Source organism: Temnothorax americanus, unplaced genomic scaffold (assembly GCF_048541705.1).
Source record: "Temnothorax americanus isolate GAGA-0224 unplaced genomic scaffold, ASM4854170v1 Scaffold35, whole genome shotgun sequence".
NCBI lineage: Eukaryota > Metazoa > Arthropoda > Insecta > Hymenoptera > Formicidae > Temnothorax > Temnothorax americanus.
Window position 1 is genome coordinate 224,497 of NW_027509496.1, and position 11,513 is coordinate 236,009.

The window sequence follows — 11,513 nt, forward strand, 5'->3', positions numbered from 1 at the left end:
ATCGTTTTGATGTAAAAAATAAAAATAAAACTTTCGAAAATAATTTATATCTTTTGATCGGCTTAACCAATTTTAACCCTTCGCCCGTAAACTATAATTTGACTGGCATTGTCCGTAATCTGGGTCATAAATGTCCTGTCGTTATTTTGACCTAGTAAATAGTGTTCAAAAAATCTGAAAAAATTCTGTAATACTTGTATACTATCCTATTTTATAATTCCAAAGTTTATTTAGCGATTCATTATAAGATAAATTGTTTATAAATAATTCTTTATGCAAAAAATTGATAAAAATCCATTTTTATTAAAAAAATCATATCTCATTGAATTTTAAATCAAAATAAAAAAATCCAACGAGGTTTTATAGTTAAATATGTGTACTTTCAAGAAAAAAATTCTGTATATGGGTCATTTTTAAAAAGTATAATTATTCTGAGGATTGAAAATGGCCTTTTTCGGGTTAAGGAGAAATAAGACTTTTAACGTAATTTTTACATTATTTTATTCAAAAATCATACAAAATCGTTCAAGATCATATAAAATCGTTTATTTATTCTGTCCAAAAATTAGCACATGATAAACATAAATTTGTGCGATGCTTTTCACAAACGGCATCACCGCAAATCGCATCATCCATGTCGTGCTGTCCTCTCTCGCTTGTATCGAAATCGGAGTCTCCGTCAGCTTTTTCAGGCCCAGACATGTGCTCCTCGACTTCCTCGTGGTCTGACTCATTTTCCGACGCTTCATCCTCAACTGCGTGACGTCTTTCTCGCAAATAATATTTTATATTTGTGGCTTGATCATCCATTGTACTCTGAAAGTACATGTAATTTCTTTTTACACGTGTTTTCATCCACTCACATTTTGAGGTTATGTATATAATATACACAATCATAAAAAAATATCACTTATATAAGTTAAAAATAACTGTAGTAATATGAAAATGACGTTAAATTAATTTTACTTACTTGCACGAAAGTCTGGCACTGTCCGTAATCTGGGTCAATAGTGGCACTGGACGCACTTTGACTCGCTGCTGGTCAAGCACACACTGGCGAATTCCAACGCAACATGGCGGCATGAGTTCTCCCCACTACCTACTTTTTTTACGAGGGACGGCAAGCCCCCCCCCCTTTTCATTTCGGCGGTATTCTATCTTGAATTTCGGCTTGTGCCATTTATGACCCAGTTTACGGGCGAAGGGTTAATGAAATTTTAATATGTTGTAGATATCATTGAGACACATTTGTGGAAAAAATTTGGGAAAGGTTTTTAATAGAAACATTGATAAAAAAATAAATAAATGTTCTTGCTCTTTTTTAGTCCCAATATCTTTCTGGTACAATTATGAAAAAATTTTTGTAGATTTTTGGAGTAGTTTTCTATCAGATATAATTTTTTGGAAGCAATAAAATAGGTAGGCGGTACTTTAAAAAAATAAACTAATCTTCTTTATTTTTTTTTAATATGATATGCCTTTGGTATGATCGCCATATATTTTATGTAAAATTTTGGGATAGTATTCTACAACAAGTAATTTTTTTGAACCAATAAAATAAGTAGGCAGAAGTTTAAAAATATAAAATATTGTTTTGTATTTTTTTAAATTATGATATGCTTTTTGTACCATTGCCATATTTTTTTGTAGAATTTTGAGACGGTATTCTATAACAAGTAACTTTTTGCCACTTGACGTCGGGAAGAAATGGAAAAAATATAAAGAGGCACTTTGGCGATATCTTCACTTTGTTCGTGTAGCGCGAAAGCGAAATCGGGACGTGCGCAACGATGAAGAGGACGAAAATGTGGACAACGATATTTGTGAGGTCCATGACGACAACGACGACGACGAAGACTACTAAACGACGACAAAGCGTGATCTCGAATCGGCTTCACACTCTAACAGTATTATGGTGAAAAATGACGTTGCAGCCGCCGCCGCCGCTGCCGTCACGTCAAACGAACGTAATTTTGATATGTCGAAAAGCACTAAAAAATACTGGATAGCGTACCAAAAACTTATCGCGCGAATGCTCGCTTACTGTTAAAGTATTTGTTCAATAAAGCAGTTCCGAGTAGAATTAGCTGGAACGAACATGGAGTCGTGACTATAAACGGCAACGTCAAAAAGATTTTTGAATATCGATGACCTGATAAACGAGGCTATGCGAAAGCAACGGGGAGACTTCAGTTTGCACGATTACTTCGCGTCTTAAACGTCCCCTCGGTACTAATGAAAAATAAGGAATTATTAACCGCTAGTTCTTCGAATATCGCGACATTTCGACCTCTTAGGAGTTCCACACCAACAGAGACACCGAAAAGTACCGTTGATTCGCAGCAGGCGAAGAAAAGACGCTTACTCGATTGGAGTAAACAGAAATGACGGAACTTGAAAAATTCTACTACGATCCGCGACATTACGCGGGCTATTCGGCAACGGATAATCTGACGCGCGACGCTAAACCGAATTTCTCCCGTAACGAAGTCACACGTTGGCTCGAAACGCAAGACGCTTACATGTTACATCGTCCATCGCGCAGAAAAATTCCACGGTTGCATTACACCGTGACGAATATCGACGATCTGTGGGAGGCCGATTTAATTGAGCTCCAAAATCTCAAAAGTTACAACGACGGATATTCGTATCTTTTGGTGATCATAGATGTACTTAGTAAATATACCTGGGGTAGAACCGCTACGAGACAAAACGAGTAAGCACGTGACGGCGGCTTTTCAGCGCGTGCTTTCGAAAAGCGACGGTCGCGTACCCGTATACTTACAAACAGACAAAGGTAAATTTATCGGGCGTCCGTTGCAAAATTTTCTGGAAAAAAAAACGACATTCGTTTTCGCGTAACCCGTAATCCGGATATCAAAGCTGCCGTCATCGAGCGCTTCAACAGAACGTTAAAGGAGTAAATGTGGCGCTTTTTTACGCATAAAAATACGCGACGTTACGTCGATGTTTTGCAGGATATCGTAAGCGCTTACAATTACTCCCGTCATTCCTCCATCAGAATGCAGCCGGCTGTCGTTACGAGAAAAAACGCTCGTGTCGCGCACGAAAATATAGTTCGGCGATGGAGGAAGAGCGAAAAGATGAAACACGCACGAAAAGCTAAATACAGCGTCGGAGATCTCGTTCGCGTCAGTAGAACAAAAGCAACCTTCAAGAAAGGATACGAGGCGAAGTGGAGTAAAGAGATATTTCGAATTCGCCGCGTTCTCGAGTGGCGAAAACCACGCGTGTACGAACTGAGCGATTTAGCGAATGAGGTTATAGACGGTATTTTTTACGAACAGGAATTAGCTAGAGTTGAGAAAAACTTGCAGAAAGAAGAGTTTATCGTCGATCGCGTGATAAAGACCAGAGGTCGCGGCGCTAATAAACAGGTGTTAGTTAGCTGGCGCGGTTATCCCAGCAAGTTCGACACTTGGATCCCCGCTTCGAATTTAACTTCTCTTCAAGATGAGGGACGACCAATTTCTCATGGTTCTTCCTAGCAATAGCAGCATGCGCTATTTCTCAGAAAATAGAACCTCGTCATTCGTTACAAAATTACCTCAAACTGTACACTTACACGGTGAATGGGAAGTCGCGCTTAGCGATATTCAATTTCCTAGTACTTTTTCACACTTACGCTATCTTGAACATAAAATCTTCTTCTTCGATACTAAAGCAGGGGAGAAATAAGAAGCACAGGTAGCGAGGAAAGGCACATTATTCTATGGCCTTTACAAAAATACCAGAGAACTTATCTCGGCGATTAATGCCGTGTGTGCAAACAAGCTGACTCGCACTTTTATTTGGATCAGCATGAGCAGACCGGAGGAAAAATCTTCATCAGCATTGCCTGTAACGCAAGTGAATGCGATTTGATACACCATATGAGCGTTTCCGATACTCTTCTACAAATAGTCGGTTTAGGTCATGCCTTTCTCAATATTTCCGAATACTATGGCAATTTATGTGCCAGGCACAACGCAATTTATCCTATTTCCAAAAAAGTGTTTACTGCAACTTATATTAAACTTGATTTTATTAACGAAAATAAAGGTGTGCGCGAAACAAGTTTTTATAGTCGTGAACCTTGTAGTTTACAGCGTGGTATTCCAGATAAAATGTTCGTTTATTGCGATATTTGCGAGCCTTATGTAACAGGTGACGTGCAAACTCCTCTTCTCCGAATAGTGCCGGTCGAGACATACCGCTATAATCACGTGGAGGCTTATGGAACGAATCAGGTGAAACATTTCTCTCTGTTGCATTATATTCCATTATGCCAAACCAATTTCCCCACGATTGAAATAAATATAAAAGATCAACTCGGTAAAAATATACCATTCGAATCCGGGACGCTGACGGTGACATTACACTTTAGAAGTTTCTAGTAACAACGCGGTGTGTTGTCGTCGAAAAAAAATAAAAATTAAATTCATAACCATGGACTACGAATATTACGATTCACATCAGAGTGGACAAGGCGGAGGAATTCCACGAGTTTTCGTTAGAGCACCCTATCAACGAGATCATGGAATCGGTAGTTTTCTCGGAGGATTATTCAGAAAAGTGCTGCCTTTCCTAAGTAGAGGTGCGCGAGCGGTCAGTACGCGGGTATCAATGTGATGAAAGATGTCGAAAATAATACACCGTTGAAGGAGGCGCTCAAAACTCGCCTCAAGGAATCGAGTGGAAATCTTAAAAAAAAGCCCAGGAGAAGATAAGCAGCATGATGAAGAAATCGGGGTATAAAGTAACTGCAAAAATCCAGCGTTTCAGTTTCCCTTCGGCAACCACGACAGTCGCGTCACAGTTCGTAAACGTCGTCATCCTCAAACAGACAAAAGAAAATCGTTAAAGAGCAAGAGGAAGAGAACGATCAAAAAATCATAGCAGAAGAAGAAGACTCGTGCTGTAAACAGAAAGTCATCTACTACTACGAGACAACGTCGTCGTCGAGTCAGTGTAAAGAAACGCAGCGTATTCGACATATTCTCTTAATTGTCGCGCGCGCACGAACCAAGAATTCAAGGAGGAAGAGGATAAGCATGTCTTTTCTTCACACTCACTCAAGCGAGTGTTTAAAGAGCGAACTCGATTTCTTCTCTTTGCCACCCACTCAAACTAATATCGAAAGCTCGCAATGGATCTATTATAAACCCGCCATAACTTCCCTCGGGGACGACGCGCCTATAGAATTCGTCATACCCGGTCACAGGGAAGACTACCTGGACCTCACGCACACCATGTTGAGTCTTCGCATACGCGTAGAAATTTCTCCCTTAGCAGGCGGCGGTGGCGACGGCGAAACAAGTACACCAGGCAGAAGTGCGTTCAAAGTAGGCCCTGTAAATCATTTACTACATTTCATGTTCAATCAAATCGACGTATATTTCAATCAAAAGATAAATTTTTAATTAACGGCGTGAAAATTAGAATGAGACTCGTTCGTTCGAAGGATTCGTTTTACCTTAAGGAAAATCACCTTAAGGAACTTCAACGTTGAAAATACGCATTTTAGACGCCAGTCTGCTCGTGAAAAGAACAAAAATAAGCCCTGGCGTTTTACTCGCGCATGCAAAAATGTTCAGCAAAACTACCGCCAAATATCCCCTTACGAGAGTCGAAGTTAAAACATTTACGATTCACGCGGGTCTCGTATGAGAATCGATAGATGTTATAATGTAATACTTGGTCACCTGCCGAAACGGATAATAGTCGGTTTTGTTGATAACAGAGCGTAGTTCAACGGCGATAGAAAATTAAACCCAAAAACTATGGTATAAATTTCTTTTCACTGTACGCCGACGGTATACAAATTCCCAGTAGGCCGTTACAGCCGAGCTTCTCGAAAGACGATCCACTCTACGTCGAAGCTTATCACACTCTCTTTTCAGGAACCGGTATACACTTTTTAAACGAGGGTAATTCTATAAGCAGAGAAGATTACGCCGAAGGATTCACACTTTTCGCCTTTGATCTTACGCCCGACTTATCCGCTAATTGTGCCGGCCATTGGAATGTTGTGAAACATGGCAATTTACGATTAGAAGTGCGATTTGAAAAAGCACTTACCACAAGTGTTAACTGTATCGTTTACGCCGAGTTCGATAATGTTCTAGAAATCGACTCCTCTCGACAAATCATCGTCGACTTTGTCGGTTAAATGACAAATGTCGACAAATAATATTTCACAGCTTTACGGTACATGATTTATTTTTACCCCACCACTACATATTTCCCCCATCGCCATTTTCATGCGTAAAGTTGTGCAAAAAGAGAGATTCAGTTTCACTCGAGACACGAACGTCGACGCTTCGCTTGAAAAAATAGAGAGTGCATTTTGAACTATGGATCTGGTCATCGATATACAAGGTTTCCGTGATGTCAACGGAAAGTTTATTCCGAAAGAAGTCGCAGTTGTCGCGATTAACGCGGCGATCGCCGGACACTGGATTATGTTGCCACCCTATCCATTTGACGATCTACTCGAAAAGATAAGACGTGAGAATAACGGGCTTTCGCAAAATTATCATGGAATCGAGTGGTTCGATGGTGAAACCGATCTCAAATGTTTCACGCTACATCTGCGAGAAATTACGCGACAAGTGCGTTACATCATCTACTGCAGAGGCGTGGAAAAGGCTCGTTACTTGAGTCAACTACTTTCCAGAAACATATATAATCTGGCAGAAATTTCTCCACCGTTCAAAAGTTTACCGGAAATCTGAGAGTACAGACAACGCTGCTCACATCACGGATTTCGTGTTTCGACTACGGACAGAATTGTTTGTGCGTTACGTAACGCTTTTAAATTAAAACGCTGGATAGTCTTGCGAGACAACAGCAAATATAGCAGTAGCAGTAGTAGCAGCAACAGCATCGACTCGAGCTACGATACTAATCTCTCACACGTAAATTTGGACACAAGCGACGACAAAGGTGAAAAAACCGACAGTGACATTGCTATAAAAATAAAACAGTGGCAAAAAAATAACGAGACAGAAAAAAAAGAGAAAGAAATAGCAAAAGACTATTATTCAATAGCGGGCGTAAGAAAAGATTGCATCTTCAATAACTCGCTGATACGCCGGTCACCATCCAAGAACACTAGTGCGACAACTCCAAAATAGGTGAACTCCAAAATTATACAAATAATTCCTCTCGTGCGATCACCACCTCGCTGTGTAAAAAATGAACTCGCTAGAAATCTTACAAGCGTTGCATCATCTCAGTGTCAGATATGCGGGTGTCTATCCTGCCGAGGGTGTGGACGAGGTCGACAGCCATCGTCGCTAACACAGACGATCACGATCGACCTGGACAACATTGGGTCGCCTTTATATCAACGAACAAGGAGCAGGAACGTATTCGATAGCTACGGACTACCACCTAGACTCCAGATTCCTCTTACGCTTTCGTCGGAATTCCACTACGCATCGATCGAACACCGTGACGCTACAAGGAACGCTCTCTCAATCTTGCGAACAATACATACTGCTGTGTATTTTTATATTTCATGTGTAGCGGTTATAATCTTAGCCAGTTTCTTAATCTGTTTAGTGACAATTGCGAACGCAATGATCGTTTGATTGTAAAATTATTTCGTAACATTTTTTTTCATAATAAAAGCGCATGCGTAAAACCTCACGCTGAATGCTGCCATATTCAGGCGTGTACTTTTAACAATAATTAAAAAAAATACTTATTCCCTCGTATCAATGTATTATTTTATGTAATAAACATTTTTTGTATCTTCTCTCTCTCTCTCTCTCTCTCTCTCTCTCTCTCTCTCTCTCTCTCTCTCTCTCTCTCTCTCTCTCTCTCTCTCTCTCTCTCTCTCTCTCAATAGATATACCAAAGTGGAGCATATGCTGCAAGCGCTGCAGTTTATGTCTATAAGACAGAGGCTATATTATAATGTGTGTACATTTATCATTAAAGCGGTGAACAACATGTTACCGGAACAATTAAAAGACCGTCTAGAATTAGTGGAAAAGAACACTGATAGGCAAACCAGACAAACCGGCGATATAGCAATAGTGTTTCGTAGGACGAGAAATGCGCAAAAAAGTATTTTCTATGAAGGAGTAAAAATGTATAACGCACTGCCAGCAGAAATTAAAAGATGCGAAGAACTAAAAATGTTCAAACGTGTGCTAAAAGAGTACGTTCTGTTATATGTATAAATATGTAGTATGTAAAAATAGCTGAGAAAGCTAATAAAGGTCATTCATTCATCTCTCTCTCTCTCTCTCAACCCCCTCCCGTCTATTTATTCATTCCTTTTTCTTTTACGTTAAAATAGTTGCATCACATCACAAAGCGAACTTGTCCGTTCCTGTTTTACTTTTACACCCTTATTTCCCCAGGAAATAACCAAGACAAAACTTTGAAAGCAAGCGTATTTGATTATTTCGTAAACTCTTTGTCCAGACACAAGTCCTAAAAATACACGGTCATAAATCATGAAAACTATTCTCTAAAAACGACATATACGCGTCACGTCACAAAGAAAACCTGTCCGTTCTTTTTTCTTCCCCTACCCTCGAGGCAAAACGCTCTTAAAAATTCCACTTTCCGTTTTCGGCATCTTAGCGTCCTATCCTTTTTGAGCTTAGCGTCGTCTAACACGTGCTCTCGCCAAAATGACGCTGGTCGGCTCTTCCGCTATTTTCCTGCGTGACTTCAGCGTCGTCCACCACTTGCAGTCCTAAAAAGACGCTGGACACCTTAGGCGGGAGAGCCAATCAGACGCTGGGTAGGTATGGGGTATCCAATCAAAACGCTCCATTTAGTTACTATTTTGAATCCGACATTTTTGTTTCGTAGTCGTCTACCACGTGCAGTCCCAAAAAGACACTAAACACCTTAGGTGAGAGGGCCAATCAGACGCTGGGTAGGTATGGGGTATCCAATCAAAACGCTTCATTTAATTACCTCGTTACCCCCACCCCTCACGCAGCAGCCAATCAGAGCGCTCCAAGGTCACATGGGCAGACTGACTGGCCACGCCTCTGGCGCCAGAGGGGTCGGTGATGAGGGTTTGTTTTGACGCCTCATATTTACCCACTTACTACTAGTAGGCGCACGACGGCGCGGCAAGTACCTAACGCGCACAGAGACGTGAATATCCACCGTTCGCGATACTGCGACGGTAAATTTGTGGGCGCACTAAAGCGCAGTAATTAGCGGGCGCACTAACGGCGCGGCGCGATAAATGAGCGGGCGCGCTAACGGCGCGGTAATTGCGTATGCACGACGGCGAGTATAAGCAACCGCGTGAAACGGAGTATCTTTCGCTACTGAGACCGGAGCTCTCGAGGTCCCTTTTCGGAAGTTTTCGGGCGCGCGACACGCATTAGCCAATAGTTTTCGTTGGCAGGATCACGCTATCCAGGCATGGCAGAATCGATAGCGCGTCGGGAGAGACTTCGCGGTCTGGGGGTGACGGTGGTGCGGCACGAAATCAACTCGTTCAGAGGTCGGCTAAAGGATGGCGTTACATGTACCTATTGATTCGCGATCGCGCGACGGATTAAAAATACTAAATACATATCATATTTAAAAAATTAAAAAAAAATATTTTATTTTTTAAAAGTACCGCCTACCCATTTTATTGCTTCCAAAAAATTATGTTTGATAGAAAACTACTCAAGATTCTACAAAAATTTTTTCGTAATTGTACCGAAAAGATATAGGGACTAAAAAAAGCAAAAACATTTATTTCTTTTATCAATTGTTTTTGTCAGAAACCTTTCCCGAATTTTCCACAAATGTGTCTCAATGATATCTACAACATATTAAAATTTCATCAAAATCAGTTAACCCGATCAAAAAATTTAAATTATTTTCAAAATTTTTATTTTTATTTTTTACATCAAAACGGTTCAATATTAAGGGGATGCAAAAGCTAAGGCCGAACTTCCTCGACGTCGGTAATGTCAACTAAAGCAAAGCTCCGACGCGCACGTAAGGTGGTGCCACTGGTGGTGACAACGCGAAACTCCGTACACGTACACACACCACTGAATTGCTCACACGGACGCACGGTGGTAGAGAGACATATGCTATAGACGCGGCAACGCTGCGCGGCGTTGCCGCGTCTATGGATTCTAGCAATACGGCCTGAACCTGAAAATGCTTTCTGGCCGGCCGGCCGTAGCAAAAGGCAGTAACGTATCAAGGCTAATAAGCACCCGCTTTTTATAAATTACATATATTCTTATGCACACATGTACGTACGTATATATATATATATATATATATATATATATATATAATATGTATCTAATTATTATGTGTATGTTTATAATTGTCTGATGACAAATAATAACAGTAGCGTAATTGAGAATGTGAATTAGTATACATAGTATATGTATTGACGCGGGTACTTATTAGACACTTGGCAATTTACTGCATCTCTTGCACCTCTAATAATTTTTTTCTTGTAATGTAAATGAATGATGTAAAACTCTTTCAAAGGATCTATCCATTCTTGATTGGGTAAAATAATAACTTCTATAACAAATGCAATAAATATTAAATTTATAGTATTGATTTATATAACTAATTTTATTCTGTCTTTATATAGAAAAATATACCTCAGTCTTACAATTAGCATCAGAGTAGAGGGTAACGGCAGCTGATGATAAAACAGTATAGATAACAAACTGAATAAAAAACTTAATTATATTATAACATAATCCCATAGTAAACCAGTTTGTAACTGTTATGTAACTTATTTAGGGAGCACATGGAAAGAACAACTCTTCATTTATATAGTACCTATACTTTACTCCTGTAAAAGGATTTTGCGATCTATAAAGCCGTTTCAAAGAACGAACTTTGACAGATATAACAATGTCGTACAGATGCCTCGTTAGACAAGGACAGATATCTCTCGTATTATTCCTTTCTCCCCTATGTATGTAATTTGCATGCACTCATTTATTCCTCTCTCTCTCTCTCTCTCTCTCTCTCTCTCTCTCTCTCTCTCTCTCTCTCTCTCTCTCTCTCTCTCTCTCTCTCTCTCTCTCTCTCTCTCTCTCTCTCTCTCTCTCTCTCTCTCTCTCTCTCTCCATCCCTGTCTCTCTCTCTCTTAGTACACTGGGTAGCGTACACTTAGTATGGTAAAATCAGGATTTTTTGGAAGTGTGGTGTTAGGATTCTAGGGTATATATATTTGAAGAAAGAAAAACGGTAATGTTATTTAGGACAAGAAACTCTATTTACTATTTCGTTGATAAAATGTTGAGAAATATAAACGAAAATACATATATAAATGAAATATATATTATGATATATTATTTTTTTTATTGTTACTGTCGAAAGCAAATAATCCACTTTTAAAAAAGGCGTGTTAACTGAGTGAATTTCGTTTGTATCGAAAAATTGAAGCCTCTTTTCCGCGATGCCGATTGGTTATCTCGATTGATTGCCGCGCCGTAGCTTGCTTTATCCCGTGAGGGATTGTCATCGCGGAGTAGTGTGGCGAGTTTCGTGCG

At 40.0% G+C, this 11,513-nt stretch overlaps 1 protein-coding gene and 2 long non-coding RNA genes across 8 annotated transcripts in view; all 3 read right to left on the reverse strand.

Moving 5' to 3' along the window:
- Ry (xanthine dehydrogenase rosy) overlaps window positions 1-11,513 on the reverse strand; it is a 149,797-nt gene that overhangs the window by 71,591 nt on the left and 66,693 nt on the right. The window lies entirely within an intron of this gene.
- LOC143901652 (uncharacterized) lies at window positions 485-7,177 on the reverse strand. Its single transcript, XR_013258144.1, has 2 exons — window positions 971-7,177; window positions 485-816 (listed from the first exon to the last, which is right to left on the reverse strand). It is a non-coding gene; the product is annotated as an uncharacterized LOC143901652 (long non-coding RNA).
- On the reverse strand, window positions 7,763-10,159 carry LOC143901654 (uncharacterized). The gene is made up of 2 exons (XR_013258146.1): window positions 8,947-10,159; window positions 7,763-8,876 (listed from the first exon to the last, which is right to left on the reverse strand). It is a non-coding gene; the product is annotated as an uncharacterized LOC143901654 (long non-coding RNA).